General features: G+C 47.2%; 2 long non-coding RNA genes across 3 annotated transcripts in view; one reads left to right on the top strand and one right to left on the bottom strand.

The window, feature by feature from the left end:
• Positions 1-384: 384 nt before the first annotated feature.
• LOC148385692 (uncharacterized) lies at positions 385-10,061 on the bottom strand. 2 transcript variants are annotated; one of them, XR_015863459.1, is made up of 4 exons: positions 9,840-10,061; positions 1,390-1,847; positions 1,100-1,278; positions 385-1,040 (listed from the first exon to the last, which is right to left on the bottom strand). It is a non-coding gene; the product is annotated as an uncharacterized LOC148385692 (long non-coding RNA). The 2 variants fall into 2 exon arrangements; XR_015863458.1 differs by having other exon boundaries at positions 9,861-10,061.
• Positions 10,062-12,367: 2,306 nt separating this feature from the next.
• LOC148385691 (uncharacterized) overlaps positions 12,368-15,142 on the top strand; it is a 20,846-nt gene continuing 18,071 nt past the window's right edge. The window contains exon 1 of the long non-coding RNA XR_015863573.1: positions 12,368-12,587. This is a non-coding gene — a long non-coding RNA (uncharacterized LOC148385691). The remainder of the gene's footprint in view (positions 12,588-15,142) is intronic.

Genomic DNA, 15,142 nt, shown 5'->3' with positions numbered 1-15,142 from the left:
GCCCAGGAGGGCAAGGAAAATCTCAAAACGCCAACTAGGGGAAATGAGAAACCTTGAGAAGAGAGCACAGATGGGAGGATCCCTCTTCCAGGATGACCAGGCTGCAATGGATGCAGAGAGGACACATAGTACAAATAGTGCAGATCACAGGTGTCAAACTCAAGGCCCGGGGGCCAGATACGGCCCGCCACATCATTTTATGTGGCCCGCAAAGACATATTGTGCATCAAATCCGTGTCATTACTAGAATTTCAAATTGTCTTCACTTTTAATAATATATATACATATATATATATATATATATATATATATATATATATATATATATTAATATTTGACCAGTTTTTACTTGTCTGATTTGAAAATGAGTTATTTGTCAGTTTGTTTTGTAGCTTTTACTGTACATAATATGAGGTGCTCATACATTTGGGTTGACAGTCATAATGGCCCTGAAAGAAGCTATGACTACAATGCGGCCCGCGAAAAAAAAGAGTTTGACACCCCTGGTTTTGACAATTCAAAAAGGGTGTGGGGAGCAGGATGTTATTGCACAGCAGTGACTCTGAGACTCTAAGAGTGGTGTGAGTTTATCAGAGCAACAGCCTGGGCGAAGAAGTGTCTGCTGGTTTTGGCGTACAGAGCTCTATAACGCCGTCCGGAGGGGAGTAGTTCAAACAGACTGCAACCTGGGTGAGAAGGGTCTGTAGAGATGTTACTTGCACGTTTCCTGGTCCTGGGCAGGTACAAGTCTTGGATAGATGGGAGGTTGATCCCAATTATCTTTTCTGCAGTCCTGATTGTCCATTGCAGTCTGTGCTTGTCTTGTTTGTTGGCCGATCCAAACCAGACAGTGATGGAGGTGCAGAGGACAGACTGGATGATGGCAGTGTAGAAGGTCTTCAACAGCTCCCGCGGCAGGTTGAACTTCTTGAGCTGTCTCAGGAAGTACGGCCTCTGTTGGGCCTTCTTCCGGACAGAGTCTATGTGGCCGGTCCATTTCAGGTCCCGAGAGATTGTGGTTCCCAGGAACTTGAAGGTGTCTGTAGAGAGAATAGTATTACTCTAGATAGTGAGGGTTGAAAGTGGTGAAGGGTATCACCTGAAGTCCACTGTCATCTCCACGGTCTTGAGCGGGTTCAGCTCCAGGTGGTTTTGGCTGCACCAGTGGACCAGCCGCCCCACCTCCTGTCTGTATGCAGTCTCGTTACCGTCCCGGATCAGTCCGATGAGAGAGAGTGGTGTCGACCGCATAATTCAGGAGCTTCACAGAAGAGTCACCTGAGGAGCAATCGTTAGTGTAGAAAGAGAAGAGCAGTGGGGAGAGGACGCACCCCTGGGGGCACCAGTATTAGTTGTCTGGTTGTCGGATGTTATGGTCCCCAGCCTCACATGCTGTCTCCTGTTGGTCAGGAAGCTGGTGATCCACTGACAGGTGGAGGCAGGCACCGCGAGCTGGATGAGCTTCTGGTGGAGAATGACAGGAGCGATGGTATTGAACGCCGAGTTGAAGTCCACACACAGGATCCTCCGTACGTCCCTGGGGTGTCCAGGTGGTGCAGGATGTAGTGCAGTCCCATGTTGACCGCATCGTCCACCGACCTGTTTGCCCGGTAGGCAAACTGCAGGGGGTTGAGCAGGGGGCCCGTGATGTCCTTCAGGTGGTTCAACACTAACCTCTCGAAGGATTTCATGACCCCAGATGTCAGGGCGACAGGTCTATGGATCATGACGTCATGATGGCGCCGCGGATATCCGCCACGGTGAGTTGCTCTCTGTTTCTTTGTCTTATTTTCTGTGTTTTCTTTGTCCTCTGCTGTCCATCCCGGATCACTTTCACCAGAGAAGCGCTGTTAAACATCGGAAAATCTTGATTGATTGATTGATTGATTAAACACATTGTGTTATCCAAGAATAAAACAGCACCTTCGATGCAATTCATCTGATACAACTACTTTATTTTTCGGACTAAAAGTCGCTCCGGGATATAGGTCGCATTAGCCATAAAATGCACAATAACCATATATAAGTCGCTCCGGAGTATAAGTCGCATTTTGGGGGAAATGTATTCGACAAAATCCAACACCAAGAACAGACATGAACAAGCAACAACAGGCTAAACGATAGGTATGCTCACGTGACATAAACACAAACGAAGAGCTGAGAACGGGCCTGACGTAACATTCAGAGTTATTCAAATAACTATTACATGAATAACACGTTTATAAAACCATCTGTGTCACTCCAATTCATTAAATCCATCGATCGTCCTTTATGTCAACAATGCCGGCCGGGTGCGCGCCACTGACGGCGCATGCACTTCAAAATATTCTACAGGCCCATATAACAATATGTATATTATATATCAAATAACTATTATATAAGCAATAATATTATCAAACCCTGTGTCAGTCCAAATCATTAAATCCATCGATCAAATTCCTCGTCCTTTGTAAACAACACCGCGCTTGCGCCCTGACGTCAGCCTCGTCGTTATTCCACAGATCTGGTATATAACTATATATTGTAGCGTTAACAAAGTACAAGAAAAGACATGGGTTTGGTAAACGGCTCTTTATTTAACAAAACAAGACTTCAACGAGCCAACAACTACTGAACTGTAACGATAAAAACATATACAAGTTGCTACCCAAAATAAAATATATCAAATAACGATAACATAAATAATTCACCGCCACACGGCCCCAAGCACCACCGTCAACTTCCAGGCGTGTGGCAGCGTGGACTTCCATCCCCGAAGGTGGCACTTCCAGCCACGGAGGTGAAAGTGAGCTCCGTAGAGTAGGACCGGGCGTGCGTAAGAGCATTGTCCGAGCCCCATCCACCATCCCCGGACAGCCACCCGGCCGAGCGCCGGCCCCCGACTTCCATCCACGGAGGTGAAAGAGAGCTCCGTAGAGTAGGACCGGGCGTGCGTAAAAGCCTTGATAGTTTTTCAAACCTTCTGTGTCACTCCAAATCATTAAATCCTTCAAACGCTTCGTCCTCCGTGTCACTTACAAACAAAGCCACTAATGATGCCGGTAGTACGTGGGGCCCTTTGTCATCTTCGTCATCCCGTGATCAAACAACTGCTGCGCCGCTGGCGTCACTTGAAATTCAAATTACAGTAATCCCTCGCTACATCGCAGTTCGTTTATCGCGGTTTCACTTTTTTAATTTTTTTTTTAATTTTGTAATTTTTTGAAAAAAATTCACATATAATTCGCTCCTCAGTATAAGTCGCCCCCCACCCAAACTGAAAAAAAACCCGCGACTTATAGTCCGAAAAATACGGTACTCAAAATACACCCACAAGAGGTGAAAACATAGAGCACACAACTCTAAAATCAGCAGAAAGACGTAGACACAGAGTTCTGCTTGTTAAGGAGTGTTTCAGAAATCTTTTGTCAGGATAGAGCACGGGTCGGGAACCTATGTCTCGGGAGCCAGATATGGCTCTTTTGGTGACTGCATCTGGCTCGTGGAAAAATCTGACATTTGTTTACTCAATTAAAGTCATAAATAATTTTGTGGTATTATCCAAGTAAAAAATAGACCTACTGAAATCATAATGTTAAATTAGCTTTCAAAATACAAAATATGATCACGTTTGCAATCCATCCCATTTGTTTTCTACCGCTGAAATCCACGGTTGCGTCATATCAGCCAATCCCAGCTGCCCTTCGGCGTACAGAAGGCCAGATCGGACAAAAAAAATGCGATTTTTATTGGACAATACCCCGCCTGTCACACACGCACGACCACACCCCTCCAATCTGGCCAGATCACACATACCAGCTGCTGGTTAGTGGACGGAGCTATTTAAACCCTACCTGTGCATTCTTCTTTGTCAGTCTGTCCCGTGCACACTTTGGGTGTCATTGTCTCCGATTCCCCCTAGATGGGATCGGCTCGTTTCTGAGAAACAATCTCAGTGCTCCCACTAATTCAACGTAATTGTGAGTTTTATTTTTATGTCGTTTATGCTTGTTTTTATGCCAGTCATATCATTTTATTTCACCGTATTTATATATTCATTATTAATGTATTATTTATTTATATAAATGTATTATGTATTTATATAGAGGCCGGTCCGCGAAAATATTTCTGACACATAACCGGTCCGTGGCGCAAAAAAGGTTGGGGACCACTGATTTAAACCCTACCTGTGCGTTCTTCTTTGTCAGTCTGTCCCGTGATGCTACCCGTATGCTCACTGCTCTCTACCCGTCTGACTCCCGTTGCCGACCTGTTCCGTTCGCTGACTCGACTCGTCTCGTTTTGCCTGCCGCGTGCCCTGACCATCTGCCCGTTGTTGACCACGTTCTGCTCGCCGCCCGTCCTGACCGATCACTTGCTTCCAACCCCGTCCTGCTCGCCTCCCGCCCCGACTCAACGCTCGACCACGACTTTGCTTTTCACAGGCACTTTCCCACGCTACGTGCCTGCCTCGCTGATGGCGAAGAGAAAAAAAAGATGACTGTTACCGAACATTTCAGAGTGAGTGGACCAAAGAATTTGCATTTGTGGAGAGAGGAGGCTCTGCTACGTGCCTCATATGCAATGACAAAATTGCATCAATGAAACACTCCAATATAGAGCACCACTGTGAGACACGACATGCTACATTTGCAACCAAATACCCAGCTTGGGACAGCAGAAAGAAAGCGTGTGAAGAGCTCCAGAGGAAGGTCCAAGCTAGGCAACAGCAACTCCGTGTATGGACCAGACAAGGTGACTTTAATTCAGCTAGTTTTGCTGGCGCCTTAGCAATTGTGAGGAACGGAAACCCATTCACGGATGGTGAGTATTTCAAAACATTTATGCCTGATGTGGCTAATGACTGGAAGGTTGTGGGTTCAAACCCTGGCCGGGTCATACCAAAGACTATAAAAATGGGACCCATTGCCTCCCTGCTTGGCACTCAGCATTAAGGGTTGGAATTGGGGGGTTAGATCACCAAATGATTCCCGGGCGCGGCACCGCTGCTGCCCACTACTCCCTTCGGGGATGGGTTAAATGCAGAGACAAATTTCACCGCACCCAGTTGTGTGTGAACTTTTTGACCAATCTAAGGTCACGTCTAACTGATGAGAACCTCAACGCCTGCATGAAGCTCAACCTCACCGCATATCAACTGGACTACAAAGCCATCAGCAAAACGATGCAGCCCCAGAAGTCTCATTAATGGTGTTTTTTTTTTTTTTTTTTTTGTAAAAACGTTATTATAAAGAATATACATACATAAATAAACAAATAACAATAAATAAGTACAGGACGCAAAGAGTGAGCGGGGTGACTCACATCACTCACAATCATGGTCGCCTTGCGGGCGAGATGGGAGGCGTACATATATGCCCTTCAGGGAGGGGAGTGAAGCACCAATAATCTTACAAGCCGTGTTCACTATGCACTGCAGGGCCTTAATGTTGTATTCAGTGCAGCGATACAACTGGAGAGGACGCTCTCACTGTAGAATGTAGTCATGACGGCCGGAGGAGCACTTGCTCGCCTGAGTTTCTGCAGGAAGTACAGGCGGCGCTGAGCTTTCTTCGCCAGTGACGCGGTGTTGGCGGACCAGGAGAGGTCCTGACTGATGTGCACCCCCAGGAATTTGGTGCTGCTCACCCTCTCCACCACAGCACCGTCGATGGTCAGCGGCAGGTGTTGGGTGTGACCCTTCCGGAAGTCAATAACAATTTCCTTGGTCTTGTTGACGTTCAGCAGGTGGTTGTTGTCCCTGCACCACGCGGTCGGAAGGTCAACCTCCAACCTGTACTGAGTCTCGTCGCCCTTGGTGATGAGACCCATCAGAGTCGTGTCGTCAGCAAACTTCACTATGCGGTTGTCGCTATAGGACGCAGTGCAGTCATGCGTCAGCAGGGTGAAGAGCAGCGGACTGAGCACACAGCCTTGGGGGGGCCCCGGGGTCAGCAGAGATTTTGTCGCCAACACGTACCAACTGAGGCCTCTGACAGAGGAAGTCCAGTAGCCAGTTGCAGAGGTAGGTACTGAGGCCCAGCTTGTCGAGTTTGCAGATGAGTTTTTGTGGCACAATGGTGTTGAAGGCAGAACTGAAGTCCACAAACAGCAATCTCACATACGAGTCCCTACTCTCCAGGTGGGAAAGGGCCGAGTGGAGGGCAGAGCAGATGGCATCCTCAGAGGACCGTTTGGCTCGGTACGCAAACTGGAAGGGGTCTATGGTGGGGGGGAGAATGGATCTGATGTGCTCCAAAACAAGCCGCTCAAAGCACTTCATGATGATGGGCGTCAGTGCCACGGGGCGGTAGTCATTGAAGCAGGACGGAGCAGGCTTCTTCGGCACAGGTACGATGGTGGCCGCCTTGAAACACGAAGGGACGATGGCCTGCTGCAGGGAAATGTTAAAGATGTCCGTGAAGACACCCGTCAGCTCCCCAGCGCAGTCCTTCAGCGCTCGACCTGGGATGTTGTCAGGGCAAGCCGCCTTACGAGTGTTGATAGCGGCAAGCGCCCTCCTCACGCTGTCGGCAGAGAGGCACAGGGGCTGCTCGTGTGGAGGGGGAGTGGTCTTCAGCGGGCAAGTGCTGTTCTGAGCGTCGAAGCGAGCAAAGAAGCAGTTAAGATCGTTGAGCATACGGACGTTGCCCTCACAGCTCTGCGGCGCGGGCTTGTAGTCCCTGATTGTCTGAATGCCCTGCCAAAGGCTCCGTGCATCCCTGCTGTCCTTGAAGTGGGCGGTGAGCTTGCAAGAGAACGCCCTTTTCGCTTCCTTGATGCCCCGGGACGGGTCGGCCCTCGCTGCCCTCAAGCAAGTCTCATCCCCCGCTCTAAAGGCTTCGTCCCTGGCCCTCAGCAGCCTGAGGACAGCCCCCGTCAGCCATGGCTTCCAGTTAGCCCAAGTGACGATGGACTTCGAGTGAGTCACATCATCGATGCACTTTGTGATGTAAGAGGAAACAGAGTCAGCTTACTCTTCTATGTCTGTCCGATCGTTACAAGTGGCCGCCCGCTTAAACATGTCCCAGTCAGTAGTGCCAAAGCAGTCTCGAAGCACATCAGAGGCACCCTCAGGCCACACCCGTACCCGCTTGCAAAACGGCCTGGATGCCTTCACCCTTTGTCTGTATGCAGGCAAAAGCATAACAGTGAGATAGTCAGAAAGTCCAAGATGGGGGAGGGGGGCGGCCTTGAAAGCCCCTTTATGTGTAGAGTAGACCAGGTCCAGGAAGCTGTCACCACATGTTGGAAAATTAACATGCTGGTGAAGCCTCAGAAAAACAGACTTCAGGTTAGCATGATTAAAGTCCCCAGCGAAGATGGTGAAATCGTCAGGGTGCGCCGTCTGTTGTTCACTGACAGCCTGGTACAGTTCACTAAGAGCCGCAATCCTGTCGCCTTCGATGTTGGAAGGCAGGATGTATATCGCGACTAGCAGAATCGCAGTAAATTCCCTCGGCAGGTAAAGAGGACGGCACTTGATGACCACAAACTCCGCCAGTGGAGTGCCTGCATAGCACTACGGAGTCCCGGCACCATTCGTCACGGACGTAGATGCATATTCCACCTCTTCGCGACTTTCCCCCTCTCACAATGGCACGGTCCGCCCGATAGCACGCTAACCGCTCCAGATGCACATGAGAGTCCGGAATGTTGACAGTCAACCAGGTCTCAGTGAATACCAGCACACAGCAGTTACGCACTGCCCGGTTCGTGGATCTCAGCAGGCGAACGTAATCCATCTTGTTGTCCACCGAACGAACATTCGCCAGAAGAATGGAAGGCACGGCCGGGCGAGCTGGGTTGGCCGCCAGCCTAGCCTGGACGCCTCCGCGCTTGCCCCTCTTCTGCCTCCTCGCACATCGCTTCCAACGCATTCCAACCGGGGGAGGAATAGCAGGCAAGTCCGGCGACGCTCCAGGACGGAGTAGTCCGAGCGCCTTTAATGTCTCCGCATTGCAGGAAATGGGGTCAAAATACAAAAAGTCCTGCCTAGCTACAAAAACAGATATGCTCAAACCTCATTGAATAAAGTACATAAGCAGACAAGTATATTCACATATTAAATAAATAAAAGAAACATTTTAAGCATATAATTATACCTACACACCAAATCAATAAAGAAGACATAACTAGACATTTTTGATAAGTGGTGATGAGAAAGGTTTTTATAACTTTATGATCTGATATATTTCTGAGCACTTTGAAATAACAAATGACTTTTGATATATTGCCTAAATAGCTTAATGACCCTTAAGGAACTGTGTAATGCATGCCTGGTGTTTTTTCTCTGAATCATGGACATGGCCAGAGTCGTCTTGACCGTTCAGTACTTGATTGTATCTTATGTTTTGACTAATGCTAGATGCCAGTTTTTGATTACTACTGAACGCTCTGCACAGAGGGAAATAGTTTGCCTAACAAAGATACGGTTTGAAGCATGATTAAACAAAGAATAAGCAAAGACATGATGTATCAAAAGAACAGCAATAGATTAATGATGTCACAGCCAAAAGCTAACATAATTTCGTACAAAATGACAAAATTAAAAGAATGAGGTACGACAGTGTATGTCCAAGATTGGAGAAGAATGTTCACAGGAAGGTCACGTGGAGATAAAACCAGCAGGTGCCAGAAGGAGCCACCCAAAGACTCGGCCAAAGATGATCGCCAAGGCCGAAAGACGGGAGGGAAGACAACAGCCCCCACCCGAGAACTCGGCCAAAGATGATCGCCAAAGCCGAAAGACGGGATGGAAGACAACAGCCCCCCTCCACGCACACACACGAACAGCCCCCCACCTACACACCGAATCGCCCATAACCAGCACCACTCCCATGGAAGTAGACTCTCCTTCGAACTTGCCCCACCCCGAAGACTCATCACCCATCAATCTCGGCCCACAATGTGCTACTGAATATAAAACTGATCTAACAACCTTGGACTTGGCTTTTTCTGAATGGAGACTTTCCGCTCTTGAAGGGCCCAGCGCTGTATTGTACTTTCCTGAAAACAGAGCTTTTTGAACAAGAATTGTGATTGAACTCAACCAACTTGTGTAAGTCTAATTTCTGCTTCAGTGTCTTTGCATTTTCCTAAATCTGAAGAAATCAAACGAGCACGCAGTGAGTAAATTGGATAACAGGTGATTGGCAAAGGCTTTTGCCGTGAGGCGCAGATAACGCGCTCCCTAAATTGTGGACAAAATCCAGCAGCATCAAAGTCCAGAACGCCACAAAACCCACTTTCGCCGATGTCGAGCAGAACCTGCCTGCTGTACTTGTAGCACGACGTATTATGACGAGACGAACACATAAGACTGTTGAACAAACACTCATTAAACGAACAAAACGCCGTACGGGCGGGACAGAGAGAGGTCGCTGCGTGTGCATGCGCCGCCATCTTGAATCATTTTTGTATCAGATGAATTGCATCAAAAGTGCTGTTTTGTTCTTGGGGAACACTAATATGTTCAATGCATTCGTTAGCTTCTCGCTAGCATTAGCTTGACTGCAGTGCTTGTTTACAAGAAGTCCATAGCATTTGCATCAGTCTTTCTGCTGATTTTGGAGCTGTGTTTTCTGTTTTCACTTCTTGTGGGTGTATTGTGAGTAGTTGTACCAGATGAATTGCATCGAAGGTGCTGTTTTATTCTTGGGGAACACATGTTCAATGCATTCGCTAGCTTCTCGCTAGTGCTAGCATTAGCTCACTTCGTAGCTTGACTGCAGTGCTTAACGTTCATAAATATTGTGAGCAGATTTCTTTTGACTGCATCTGAGCCAGTATTTCAGCTCAAAGTATTTTGGTTCATACATGAATGATTTCGGTTCATAACTTAATAATTTATTTCTTACCTAGCGAATTTTGGTTCCTACCTATTAATGGTGATCAACGAGGCGGACCTTTGTTCTGTGTTAGTGACGGACCACCGGCGAAAATCTCCGCGATGAAAAGTCAGTTTTGCTAAGCTGTTGACTAGCCAAGTTATAGTTAAGTTTTTCTTAAGCCTTACTAACCACCTCTCACGCCTGTATATGCAGGTAATGAGGGCGACGTTTTTGTGTTGTTTCATTGCGGAAGTTTGCATTTGATTTATCTACCTTGTTTATCTGTAGCATTGTTTGCTGCAGTATTGTAGTATTGAATATGTTTGTTAGTGGTGGTATAGTATATATGTATAGTGTAATGATTATTGTGATGATGTTTAAAAGTTTATTTGTTTAATAGTCTTATAGGTATTATATGTTTTGTGATTAAGTTTATTAGCAGTAGTGCAATATGATGTGAAAAGAGACCAAAGGAGATTATTTTGAGCATATTTATTTATAGTTAAGAAATGCAGTGTATGTTTATGTTTTTGTTTGCACAGTTCTCACGGTCTGTAAAAGATGGTCTGTATGGTCTGTCAAGTCAAGATAAATCAGATCAGTAACAAAAAGAACTTGAAGCTGTCTTCTATAGCCGAGAGGGAGTTAGTATATTTATTTTATTATGTGTCATGTGTGGTTGTATGGACAAGCCTTCTGCCGTTGATATCTTTTAATCAATCAAAAAGTTTGCGGCGCAAGTAAACGCTACCTCGTTTAGATAAAGCAAAAAAAAAGCGCTAGTTCGGCTAAAAAAAAAACTACAAATGTCGACCGGAATGGGAGGCGCACATCTTGCGGCCTGAGGGGTGTGGGGTGTGAAGTATCTCATTTGCATTTAAAGAGACCGCACCAAAACGGCTTGCTCTGAGCCGCACCTCAGAACACGTAGAAAAGAGTGACGGTATCAAAACGAGGAATTCAAACAAAAGCATCGCTGTTCCACTTTATATAGACCACAACTGAATAAGTAAAACGTAAAACTGTAGAATTTATTACCGTGATACTTGGGCTTTAAAGGCAAACAGTATCCTGACACGGACCTGCTCGGAAGCACATCTATGGCAGTTTGCCTTGTTTGTTAGCATTGAGCTGAACAGTCAAAAGTAAGTGGGTCAAGTTGACCCCACTGACACCCCCCACACCCCACCGTGCTCGTATCAGTGAAGGTTGGGAAAGAGCAAAAAGTTCAGATTTAATAAGTCTCTTCATGTCTCTTGTCTTACTTTGTCAAAGTCTCATTTTGTCTCATGTTTGCCTGTCATGTCTCTCATTTTTCATTCTGTCATGCCATTTCTTAACATGTCTCATCCCTTACATGTTTTGTTTCATTTTGTCTCATACTTTTGGTGTCATGTTTCATGTCTGATGTCACCATGTCACGTCACACTCGACACTGCTGTCTCTTGTCCGACAATGTCCTTTGTTAGCCTCCCCCGCCCCCCGTGCCTCTACCTGAGTGCGGCTGTCACTCACCCTTGAGTGAAACGGGGTGCGGAGGGCGAGCACAGATGGAAGGTGAGCAAGATGCTGCCACTTGACTATCTCGTCTGTCTATAAATACTCATCTATATGTACACGCGCCACATAGATTTGTAGACGCCTGCAGATGGAGAGCACGGCCGGGTCACGTTGCCATGGAGATGGCGCTCCATGCGGTGTGGAGGGTGTGTGCGCGTGTGTCGGTATGGGTGTGTATGTGGGTGTTTCCGTGCCGTATGTGGATGCACAAGGCGTGTGCATGCCTAAATGTGCGTGTCTTGCATGAATGTACTCGTGTGAGACTGCATGCGTCCACTTGTGTGTGCGCGCGTGCATGTGCGTGTGTGCGCAACCCAACTACTAAAAAATACCTCAAGTCAAGCAAAGGAGCTTCCTTATTGATGACTGCATTTTCACCTTCTGTATTTCCCTCCATCGATAAGCGGCCCAACGGCCAAGTTTGAGAGGTTCCGAATACGGCCGTAACGCAAGAACACAAAGAAGTCAAAGAACAAGGCTACACGCACAAAAGTTCAACTTGTGCGCACGCACACGCAGCTGTCAAGTGAGGAATAATCATCACTTCCAGAGTTTGTTTTCTCAGCACAGATTCGATTGACGGACCGTTTGGATCAACATCCGCACGACCCGAAGTGTGCGCGTGCGTGCATGCGAGTGTGTGCAAGGCTACGTAAATGCGGTGTAAAATAAATACACACGCGCAGAAACAGCTGGAAACGCGCACACATTGCAAGGAGTGACGACAGCTAAGAGAACATCTGCCGCAGGCTTCACAAAATGCGTTTCCCTGTAAGAGTATGCTTCTCCCTTCTGCGCAGATATATGCGAACTCGCGCGAAAACAGCGTAGCTCCAAAACGTCCTCCGAGTTGGTCGCGAATCAAATTCAATGTCGTCAAGCAAGTTGTTGTCAGTGCTGCATTATGTTATCATCAACATTGTGCTCATGCTAACTACTAATGCTATGACACCAGGGGAGGAGTCCATGTTCCACAAGAGCCCGATCCTGCCTGTTTTCCCACACGTCTCCCCGCTGCAACACACCCGATTCAAGTGATCGAGGTTGCAGCTCAGCCGACCATTTCAGTCAGGCGTGTCGGAGGAGAAAGAGGGACACGGAGAGGAGGCAGGTTAGGGCTCTTGGGCGACTCGGGTCCCCTAGCCCTGGACCAGGGCCTCACAGATGAAGAAGTGGTCCTTAACTTCTGGTGCAGAGGGATCGAAAGCAAAAATGGTAGGCTAACTTTATATCGCCAACAAGTACTGCTGATGCTAACTGCTAAATAAGTGGCACAAAGATAGCAAAACTGCGAATCTAAAACCTCCAATGTGTGATCCAAGTTGCTCTTTAGTGAACTTGAATTAAACTGTCAAGCACTCCACTTGACACACTGGAGCGGTATTTGGGCAACGGCGTGTGGCTAGCTTGAAAGGCTAACCGCTAACATCAGGCGTGACAAGAGTGTTGAGCGTGAGTGTGTGTGTTCCTGCCTTGTGCCTGACCTGACTGCATAAACAAACTGCACGCACACACACACACACACACACGCACGCACATACACACGCACGCACACACACACAGACACACACATGCACACACAGTGATGAAGTGCACGTCACACAATGTCAGAACTCAAGTTCTCACTTCGCAAAGCAGTGGATGTGTGCGTGTGTGTGTGCGTGTGCGTGCGTGCGTGCATGCGATCTTATCACCTTTGCATCAAACACACCTCAAGGCTAACACGCACACAAGAAAAGCCCAGATGGCCTCACAATCCTGTCTCCTGCCAAACAGATGGACTTAGATGCATTCATTCAACAATGGACACTCACACACACACAGAGTAGCGGCCATGCAATCACAGTGCGTTCCGCACACGCAAACAAGTACACACAGACACAGTGGCTGGTGTCCAGCCGCTGTGACCTCAGTGCTTGCGTGTGTGCGTGCGCGTTACTTGCAAAGTCTCATCAGCAGATCAGCATCAATATTGACTAGGGCCATTTCATGACGGGACGTCAATTCGCACTTGCGCTTCTCTCACTACTTTATGAGCACTCCAATACTCCGTGCCGTGACACGGGTTCAAGCATTCGAGGAACTCAAATGCATCTCGCGTAAGCGAAACGCACTTGAAGGCCAATCCTGTCGTAGCACAAAACATGACTTTGCTTTGTGCAAAGTCGAGCGAAGCCTGGGCGAGAATTAGGCGGGCTCGCAGCGAGCCAATAGCTTGACGTTTTAAATAACGTCGTTATATAAATAAATAATACATTTATATGAATAAATAATGCATTTATAATAAATATATAAATACGATGAAATAAAATGATATGACTGTCACAAAAACAAGTATAAACGACATAAAAATAAAACTCTAGGCGTAATCGGAGACAATGACACCCCAAGTTGTTGTCTTTTAATACAGGATGCTTGGTCTCCATGTGCCGAAGCAGTTTTGAAGGCGTCATTGCCTCGTTAGCTAGCCTGTCGCCACATATTATGCAGAGTGGGCTTGGCGCATCAGAGTCACCTGTGGCGATAAATCCATATTTTATGTAGGACTTCAGAAATTTTCTTTTAAATGCAGCTTTCCTTTTCTCAGAAGTCGTAGCCTCTTCTTCTTCTGTCTCCTCATTGGGCTTTTTTCCCTTTCCGAAGAAGCTTTCTCTGTTTCTTGTTCATATTTGCTTGCTTCGTGGGCTCGACTGAGGTGGCATGTCACGTGACTGAGACAAGCGTCTTGACCTGAACCGACGGATGTAATTGGGAGAGAATCAAAAATGGTTTTATATTTTTCAGAATAATTTTTTACTCATTTTTGCTAACTTTGTGGGCTTGACTGGGGAAACATGTCACATGACCGGGACGAGCGTCTTGACCTGAATTAATTGATCGTCGATAAAAAAAGGTGTTGTTTTTTCTCTGTGGCTTGACGGCCCGGTACCAAGTGACCCACGGACCGGTACCAGCCCGCGGACCAGGGGTTGGGGACCCCTGGACTAAATGATGTCAACGGAAGAAGACTTGTCCATAGATACGTAACACGTAATAAATCCCCTCACAATATTTATGAACACGTCTTGTAAACAAGCACTGCAGTCAAGCTACGAAGTAAGCTAATGCTAGCTTGTTTGGTTTGTCCCGCCCTAATGGATGTGATGTAATAGATAAAATTACATGATAGAAAACGGAGAAAACTGAACGGAGTAAAAAATAGCCCCCCAAACAAATTTTAAAAGTATCTGCAGCACCTGGAGGGATATTTTTCACTTTTCTACACTCTTGGAGAATCCAAATACACAAGAAAAAAAATTTAAAAGCAAAAAAATGTGGATTCTCCATGACAAGTCTCCGTTTGCCACACTGAGGTGTCGAGCTCGCTCGGCCGGCTTTGAGCTGTCGAGGCTTTGCCGTGACAACGCTTTGCCCAAAATCCGCACTCGTCCTTCGTCCGTCGGCGCCGCCGTCTCGCGGGACCCATGTGAAGTCACGCAGTGTGACCGGGAATTAGCAACGTTTGTTTTTCTAGCCCATTGCTTCCACTGACTCACTGACTGACTGACTTACTGACTGACTGAATGACTCACTTACTCGCACGCACGCACGTACGCACACACTCTTCACTCACTCACTCGCTCGCTCGCACGCACGCACCCACGCACGCACGCACGCACGCACGCACGCACGCACGCACGCACGCACGCACACACGGCTGAAGGGTGTAGAACATTGTTCATACATTGTCTTAGCATTTGTGCTTCTGATTGTGCGTTTGCAAATGTGTG

Source organism: Syngnathus floridae, chromosome 16 (genome assembly GCF_059516105.1).
Source record: "Syngnathus floridae isolate MCC-2025c chromosome 16, RoL_Sflo_1.0, whole genome shotgun sequence".
Classification (NCBI taxonomy): Eukaryota; Metazoa; Chordata; class Actinopteri; order Syngnathiformes; family Syngnathidae; genus Syngnathus; species Syngnathus floridae.
Note: the sequence above shows the minus strand (reverse complement) of the source record. Positions and strands in the feature narration are given on the sequence as shown.